Source organism: Littorina saxatilis, linkage group LG12 (assembly GCF_037325665.1).
Source record: "Littorina saxatilis isolate snail1 linkage group LG12, US_GU_Lsax_2.0, whole genome shotgun sequence".
NCBI classification, from domain to species: domain Eukaryota; kingdom Metazoa; phylum Mollusca; class Gastropoda; order Littorinimorpha; family Littorinidae; genus Littorina; species Littorina saxatilis.
Genome location: NC_090256.1, coordinates 32,828,809 through 32,838,808, shown reverse-complemented (window position 1 = coordinate 32,838,808; position 10,000 = coordinate 32,828,809).

Here is a 10,000-nt window from a genome sequence, read left to right as displayed (position 1 = left end):
TCATAAACTTTTCTTTTGATCCGGTAAGACACTGAGTCTAAGACGCTTTGAGATAACACTGAACAGGTCAGAGACAAAAAGAGATTAGGATGGCTAGACGATAGGTCAAAGACACACAGGGATGACACATATTTGGCAGCAACGCCCAATTTTCCTGTGATGGTGGACCTTCATCGTCTGCGACTCCTGACGCAAAATAGAGAGTATTGGAAGCCAAGACTACAAGAGAACAATCAAGAGTTTTCACGACTTGCGGTTTATCTCGTTGTGCTACCTTATAAATATAAGTAGGTTGTTGTGTTGTCATGTGTGTGAATATGAATGACCTGTTGTTCAAAACCAGTTACCCTGGTGATTTCCTGTTTGGCAACGAACACATAGACATGATTCACGTGCACAGGCTCAGACGCAACAAACCGTTTAAATGACACAACGCCAGTGAAAAGTCGAAGAAGCTGCTGACAGATTGACAGACGACTGTTCGGCACTGCATCTCGGAAAGCCATTAAGATAAGACAGAGCGGCGAGATTCATTCTCTGACTAGCTCTTTTCTTCCAATGGAATGCACATTCAGACATGCTTACCTTTCGAGTTTATGGAGGGCACGACCTAAATTGAAAGACGCCTTCAAAGGCAGACCACCCACAGGATGTTGACAAATTCGACACTTGCCCCCACGAAAACAAAATGTCATTTTGGTTTACTTCCTTTACGTGTGTGTACCTTACCGGTATTTGTGATACTTCTCCGAGTCGCATAACTGTGAATTGTAGCCATTCCTTCCATCGAATTTACTTGAATACGCTATCTTCGAGTAAGCATGTGCAAGTGCTTAACTACAATCTTTTACTAAACTCCAGCACAGGGCAGTCAGGCTGTTGGCGTTTGGTATCCCACGTATACGCGTACATGTGCCACACTGGAACGATATGCTCTTAAAATGTCAGGTTAAATCCTGGATAAAATGTACTGATGTACATGATCATGATGATGATTTACCGTCAAGAAAGAAGGTACAGTACGTTTAAAAAATCTGTTCGGGATTTTACATATGATAGGGTAAGACCATCCTTCCACTTGGTCTCTTACCCAAAGTCAACAGCCGGAGTGCTAACTGTGATGAGTTGGCATTTCATGATGAATTGATTTCGTAAAACGTCACTAGTGGCGATTACAACATTCATTCATGAAAACATTCCACTGCCTAGAGAGTGCTGGGCCCAGCTATATATTTTGGGGACATGTCCAAGTAAAGGCATGGTCAGGACTATCCCCATGTTAACGCCTGGTCAGATCTAAGTCCTTCAGTCGAACTTTTTACATGGGAAGGACTACGCATTTATTTACATACATGTTCTCTGCCTGAAAACAATCCTCAATCCTTCAGTTATAAAAAAAAAGTAGTTGTATTAGAATAAAAAAAAAAACGAAATTTCTTCGTACGAGAATAGCATGCTGCAGCACACATTGTAATCTTCTCACGACATCTAATCTGATGAAGACTGGGAGTATGATGCTAAATCTTTCGCCGCTGCAGATGGAATGGGGAAATTGAGCAACAAGCGAAATGCAACATGTTTGTCTCTGTGGGTTCTCCAATAACGCCAACACACAATCTAACGCTTGAGTAAGACTGCAACACATAAATTCGCCTAGAAGGCAGAAATAAGAAAGTCGCGACGTGCTTGCAACAGAAAGCAAAATGTATTGCAGCGATTAAAAAGTATATAGCATATTGTCGTAGAGTAAAGCAGTTTTGCCTCAGGCAATTATTTGGTAACAGTCAGCAATTTTTAACAAACCTGTGAAATCTGCATTAATTTAGTTAAATTTGATGAGGTTAGCCAACGTCGGGGTCCCTTCGTCTCCTAGATCTCATCACGATGATGACCTTCAAATATTCGGACAATGCAAGTGTGACAAGATGACCCGGGCCCAGGAGTCCCTTTTTCACAGCAGGCTGCTATGCAGAGTGGCCTTGAGCATGAGCTATTTATTGTTGAAATGATTCATGACTTCCGATCAGATATGACACCTGTGGATTGTAAATAAAACTGTTTCTGATGGGGTCTGACTGTTGTTGTATCCTGGCATGCTCTTGTGAACCTTTGACTTTACATAGATATTTGTATAAGGGCTATCAATTTAGCCCAAACTCCCTCCATTTTGACTAGCTGGGCCGCCTCCAAAGGTCGGTAAATGGAGTGTTTCGTGCACCTGGTTACACATGTAACCTAGACATATCTTGCTTCCAGGTGCCTTTCTCATTCCCGGGTAAACCATCCTGTCAATCAGTATAGATATATCATGGCTTTTTACGAGGGATAAGAGCATCCTTCCAATCTCAACAGCGTGGCTTCTTCCTGTGCATAATTGGCGATACGTTTACACCAACTCTAACAAATCTCTCCAGGTCAGTCAATTAGCATTTGTAAGATGAACTAAACATTCACTGATGGTTTCAGAGGCACTGGGAAATAATCCCATCTTATTCACCCCTCTGCTTCTTTCTCTCTGTAAACTTGTAGGGCTAGTTATTTTTCGGTAACTTACCCAACAACCAAAATCACTTACCCAAGAACGGGCCTGAATCCTCGATAGCTCATGGGTAGAGACTGTACACATTGGGGATCTACTTTTTGCGACTCAAAAGTTCAGAACACTCTAATGTACAAAATATACATTTCTGGAGCAAACAATACAACCATACCGCATTTAAACCAGCAACTACAGGCTTGAACACATGAATCTCAATATAAAATCCATGAGTTTGGTTGTTTTCAGAATTCAGATCCGCCGTGCACAATCCGATTTATCGCCAGCAAGATTCCAAGGAAAAGTAACTCTCATACTTTGTCTAGCGACACGAGTAGTTCCCCTTCCAGATTTCGGCTGCATCGACAAGACTGCAATCCGACGGTCAGTTTTCAACAATATTTCATTTTATAAACAGATCACACGCAATCAATTGCAAACATTTAATCAACTTAAAGAACATGCAGCGGTTTTATGCATTATTTTGCCCCAGAAAACTGAACTTCATACAGTTTTTAACGTTGGAACACGGGTGTAAAACTTCGTCTGCTAGTCACATTCGAGGAAAGAACATTTCCTGAGCGATACCAAAACATGAACAGAACACACACTATCTGCCTTTACCGCCACAGCAGAATGACAACATAACTGTGTACTTGATTTTAGTTCAAAACATGGAAACTGACAAGAAGTGTTAACAGAATTGAATGATTTGCACGGAACTATACAACCGCGCATTAATCGATCGCCTGCGCAGGTAGACTGGTTGGGTGAACATGATTCGATCAAACTTTCGCACAAAAAACTCCTCTTTTCTTTGAATAACTGAAGAAAGGAGGAATAAAGAGGTTACATACCTCGTCTCAGTGATTATCAAAAATAATGGTCTCAGTTCGCGGTCATGAAAAAGCTCGCTGAAGCTCGCATTTTTCATGATCCGCTAACTTCGACCATTATTTTTGATAATCACTGAGACTCGGCATGTAACCTCTACATATCTTCCGCGCCATTACATATTACGGTACTCCCATTTACCCTACACACAACTCGAGACGCACAAGGGCAATTGACGTCACTCATCACCGATAAGACTTTACGTTTTAATGACTTCTCATGACGCACAGTGGAGTTTTTCTTTGCGCTCTGAAGGGCAGCCAAAGATTGTGACAGGCGATGTCGGAAATGTAGAAATTCCATGCTAGCATCCTTGGCAAATTGAGACTGAAAAGGAAAAACTGTGCAAAAAGGGACTCTGTGTGTGTGTGTGTGTGTGTGTGTGTGTGTGTGTGTGTGTGTGTGTATGTGTGTGTGTGTGTGTGTGTGTGTGGCTGTGTGTGTGTGTATACATATGTGTGTGTGTGTTTGTGTGTGTGTGTGTGGATGTGTGTGTATACATATGTGTGCGTGTGTTTGTATGTGTGTGTGTGTGTGTGTGTGTGTGGGTTTGTGTGTGTGTGTGCGCGTGCGTACGTACGTACGTGCGTGAGTGCGTGCGTGTGTGTGCCTGCGGGGAGGGGTGGGGTTGAGAGATAGGATCGGGGGTAGGGAAGGGGGAGCAGCATTGTTTTTGTTACGGGTCTTTCGCCGATGTCCGATGTATGTATGATTATGTGCATACTTCTTAAAGGTCCTTGTCTACAGTGTATACCGAAATCGCCATTTGACCATTAAAATGCAGAGTCTATTATCTACAAATATCAACAATAGGGGAAAGGCTCCTAATATGGACCGGCTCCTAATATGGACCACCTCCTGTTCTGACAAACTAACGGCAATGTCTTTCATCTGCTGCTCTGTGTACAGTCTTCTTCTTCTTGTCGCTCACCTTAGTTGTCAGCCCGGACAGCAAGACAAATGATGCCTCTCCAGTATAAAATCCCAGCGTCGCTCACATTCGTGAGATCAAAATCAGCCTAGTCATCCACTTCTTATTCGTGAATCACAAAAATCCCGTGCTTATCGCCCCAAATGGCGATTCCGCTACCTTCGCAAGTTTCGAACTCAGCCACCTGCATTTGGGAAAAAATAAGAAGTTCAAGACACACAAACAGACGGTAGTTCCGCAACGGCAGTTGACGGTAGTTGACGGCAGTTGACGGTAATTAGCAGGACCGAGTCTTACTAATCTCTTACTTTTATCAATGTGCCGTGATGCAAAGACGTTGAGCAGTGTTCAGATGTTTATGAATCTAGGGCTTTCAAACTTTACTGACATGTTGGACTCGATGACATCCAAATATGAAGTTCAGTTACCCCTTTTCAACTTTGAAGGTCACATTGTGGGGGAATTTTTAGCAAAAAGTTGGAACATGGTATGACTTCTCACTCACAAGGGAAGTAATTTAGTTATTTACTGATTTTCATTTTGTTTAGCCTTCCTTCACCCATTTAAATTCCATTCTGTTTCTCCTTTTACCCTTGTTAAATGTTTCTTGTATAGAATATAGTCAATTTTTGTAAAGATTTTGGTCAAGCAGTATGTAAGAAATGTAAAGTCCTTTGCACTGGAAACTTGCATTCTCCCAGTAAGGTAATATATTGTACTACGTTGCAAGCCCCTGGAGCAAATTTTTGATTAGTGCTTTTGTGAACAAGAAACAATTGACAAGTGGCTCTATCCCATCTTCCCCCTTTCCCCGTCGCGATATAACCCTTCGTGGTTGAAAACGTCGTTAAACACCAAATAAACAAACAAACAAACCCATTTAAATCATTCATAAATGTTCATACCCAAGGAAAGTAATTCACATATATATCTATGGCCAATGTTTTCGCAGGGCATCTGCGCCCCCCCCCCCCCCCCCCCCCTCACCACACACACTCACATGGGCTAAAACTGACATGGCTTTTATGGGTATGACGCTCTTACTCACAAGGGAAGTAATTTACTGATGGTGTGTTTTTATTTCGTGTGGCCTTCACCGATTTAAATAATTCATTTTAGCTTATCCAATTATAGTGTGGATGAACACTGTCTCCACTCAAAATAGTCCTTTGCTATTGTACATTGTGAATCAGCATTTTTGTTTTTGTCCTGTTTGAATAAAGTGCAATACTTTTACAACCAAAGTGTTAATGTTAAAGATGTTTACATAATGTGTGAAGGATGATGCATTTGAAAACTAATATTGTTAAATGTAAATTGACCTGTGACAAGTCAGCAAAGTGCAATATCCAAGCATGAAACCCGCACACAATTCCCAAACAACATGCTTTCTTTTCCACAAAATTCCATCCAGGTGAAAACAATTATGTGAACGTCATAACATGGTGGTTTTTTACATTAATAATCAAGCCAAACACCAACTAACATGGTGTTAATAGGAACACCAACATAACATGGAGTTAATAGGCTAGGCATTTGAGCAATCTTTAACACCAACATAACATGGGGTTTTGCATGTTAAACCAGCAATAACATGATGTTAATCACGTTACAAGCAAGCTGTACCACCACCAAAACAAGCAGTTTTGCAAGTTAAGTGTACGATAGCATGATTTTATTTGGCGTTAAACCAAAGCTTTAATGCCATCAAAACTTGGCATTTTTGCATGTTACAGACATGCTGTAACATGGTTTAACATGATGTTTTGACTGTCGCAAAACGCGCTGAAATTCCAGGCAATTTCGCAGCGATAACTTCAACAAAATCCAATCAAAATCTGGCGTTGTCGTGAACACCAAAATGTAATAAACTCATTGAAACTTGAAGTTTTGTTGGGATTTGAGTAGTTTTGTAAGATACAAAACGCCACTTTTCGCCCAGTGTGACACCATTGAAAATCAGCAACATTAATTCGGCAAAATATCATCAATGTGCACAGAAATCATAATGGAAGGGCGCTGGTTCTGTGCTACGCTTAGTTTTCGAGATAGGTGTGACTGACGAAGTACAGGACGTCACATTCCAAATAAGCACGACTATGTTGCAGGTGGAAGCCGCTGAGATTGCATTTCTTCGGGAGGTTTCCGCAAAAAAGATATTACACGATTTGCGCAAAACAGTTGAGAAGCAGACGATCTCTGAGATCTCTGTTCGTCTCGTGATAACGATTCGCTTGCAAACTAAAGTATACAATTTGGTGTGTCAGCGGTAAATGTAAATAGAAATGTGTAATACAGACAAAGCAAACAAATAAACGTGTTTTTCTCGTGAAAATGTTGCGTTGTGCGGGTGTTTGGGTGGCCACGTGATGTACACAAAGCAAAGTGCGGGACGGACTCTGCTCTGTGCTGTAACACTGGCAAGTTCAAAACACGAGAAAAACGATTTCGTTATGCGGGCAGCCACGGGGGATGTATGTATTTTTCAAATGGTTGTAAAATAAGTCTTGTATTTATCACCGTACCAGTGATGTACATTTTTCTAGCAGCCTTTAGGACAATTGTTCTGAAGACTGAAAATCAATAGGACACAGGGTCCTGAGATTGCAATTTCAATAGGACAAAAACACGACTCGTAAAACCCCATTTAAAAAGATGTTTCAGTTTAAATTCTTCCATCTTCCGCGACCGTCATGACTAGATACTCAAAAGATTGAATCACATTTCAAAGTTATTTGAACAGTTGTCGGTTTTTTTTCTCTGCCCATCTGTCGACAATGTTTTTTAGGTAGGCATCTGACCGTTCTGCGGGTCCCTCAAGTTTTGCTTTCAGGATCATGTCCTGGGTTTTGACACACAATCGGTTTCTTCGAGCCGAACACACGAAGTTCTGTGCACTGAATCCTCTCTCAACGATTTATTGCTGAGCCAATGAATGCACTCGAGGCACCATATGGGTTCGGTTTTCTTTTTTTCTTCTTGATCCAACTTGAGGATAAATTAATTCAAAGAATCAGATCCCATATGGTGCCTCGTTCACTCAACAAACTGGTCACACGCAGTGCATACTTTCGCTTGGCAAAACCGAAACCAGCTTTCCTCACGCAGTGTTTACTTTCGCTTGGCAAAACCGAAACAAGCTTTCCTCTTGAAAATTGAACAGTCCGCATGTCCGCTTCATTGTCAAAAACGATCGGACCCTTGACCACTTCTTCTGTAGGTTAATCGGACCTGTGTCCTGCTGGGGTTAAAGCTATAGGTCCTGGGGAAATTGGATCGGTCAGAGACCGGAGACCGACTAAAATGTACATCACTGCCGTACTCAGGCCCTGTTCTTTTTTTTCGTCACACCTAAAACCGTTATTTCTTGTGAGCGACGCAGCATTATCAGAGATAGTGTTGGTTTCTGGTATGTGGACAGATCTGTGTCGATTTGCACGATCGTTTACGTGGATAGGGAGGTATCCTAAATGCCTAGAACCAGTATCACTGTACATCTTAAACCGAGCTAATTGAGACAAATTCACAGTCTTATTGCCGCCACTGGTGCAAAGGGAAGGGGTGGGCGAAAAAAGAGGTTGCACAAAATGGAGTATTTCCCTGTCACTGTATACAAACCGACGCTAACCAGACCTATAAATATCCAAAACATACACCAAACCATGTGCCGTCAAGGCCTCAAGAATTAATGCTGGAGGGAAAAATCAGAGCTGATGCTCAAATAATGGTACGTCCACTTGTCGACGCAAAGTTAGAAATACGAGAGAAATATCACCACAACTGGGTTTGCACTCTGCGACACGGGACGAGTTCGACCATTTGCATGTTTATGGGTAACATTTGTTTTCCCCGAAATGCACCCGTATTCATGAAATCTCCAGGGAAAGTGATGGTCACTCCAAACTACTTTCCTGCATCCATCGCCGCAAGTCTCAAGACGAATGACATTAGAAGACAGTTATCTGATCTCGTCTTCCGCGCTATTCCGCGGGACCCTTTCTCGGTGCAACATTGTACGTTATCATGTGGCCAGAAAAGCGCAATTGAGAGGTCATAGAAATTCCCATTTGGAGAAACTGTTCCTATCAGCCTTCAACGCTATCTGAACGTGTGACTGCTTTATGTGAGGTTTGGCCGTCTTGCGAGCATAAAAGGGATTATTTTTATGTTTTTCGCTACTTTCGTGATGAAAATAAGACCTAAATCTAAGTCTGCATCTCACGCAATGTTTTCCTACCATACAAAAATAGGAGATGAAAACAAGTACTAACGCATGTATGTCTGTCTGTCTAGCTGTCTCTGTCTGTCTGTCTGTCTCTCTGTGTGTCTCACTCTGTCTTTCTCTCACTAACTATGTCTCTATACAGCTTTCTGTCTGTCTATCTGTCTCTCTGTGTGTGTGTCTCACTCTCTCTGTCTCTCACTGTGTCTGTCTGTCTCTCTGTCTCTGTCTCTCTCTCTCTCTCTCTCTCTCTCTCTCTCTCTCTCTCTCTCTCTCTCATAATAATCACATTCGACCAAGAATCTCCCTTTTGTAAGGATTTGAAACTTGGCGATTTTTTTACTTGTTTTGTTTTCTTGTTTGTGTAACTCGTTCATTCCTTTCTACCACTGCAGGTATAATACAAAGACATGCACGCACACAAAAGTCGAATTTCTACAACACATGGAATTGACAGACCGGAAAGAAATCGGATCACTATGGGAAAAGTCAGTGCAATAGCATCGGAACCGTCCCGTTTCATACATAGCTTACCTGCTCGTGATGGCATACAGTTGGTGAAACACTGCGCTGGTGCCAATACGAGAGAAGAACAGGTGAATTTTCTAAAAACAAAAACCCGTGATGCCTTGTCAACGAGCTACTTGTTTTGCAGATAGGTTTAAAAAAAAGTCACCTTATCTCCGTATGTTTGTCTGACGGCTCCCCTCTCTCTGTCTCTGTCTGTCTGTCTGTCTCTGTCTCTCTGTGTCTCACTCTCTCTCTCTCTCTCTCTCTCTCTCTCTCTCTCTCTCTCTCTCTCTCTCTCTCTCTCTCTCTCTCCCGCGGTGACATAATCATGTGAATCTTACAGTTCTGTCTAATGTATACTATATTAATATTACTATATAATTATATTCACGTCATATTACATATTCATAGCATATAGTATTCATATTGTTTTACTTCGTATATTAGATTTTGTGTTTCGTGTGGCCGTGGTGCTTATGGTTATTTACTGTACATTTACATGTTATGCCTATATGAATTCATTATATTATGTTGTTTATATGCGTGCGGATGTGTTGGTGTGAATGTAAAGGGCACGTTGTAAGATTAGGCCCTTGGCTTAAAATGTTTACCCTTTATGTCAATAAAATGTTCTAAGTCTAAGTCTAAGTCTAAGTCTCTCTCTCTCTCTCTCTCTCTCTCTCTCTCTCTCTCTCTCTCTCTCTCTCTCTCTCTCTCTCTCTCTCTCTCTCATGAGGGAGAGTGTCTCGTATTTCTCTCTCCCTGACACTCTCACCTCTCTCTCTCTCTCTCTCTCTCTCTCTCTCTCTCTCTCTCTCTCTCTCTCTCTCAGTTCCCCAACCCTCACCCCGCCGCCCCTCAACTACCCCTCGTGACTTCAATGTCTCCAAGTGCAGGCAATAAACCA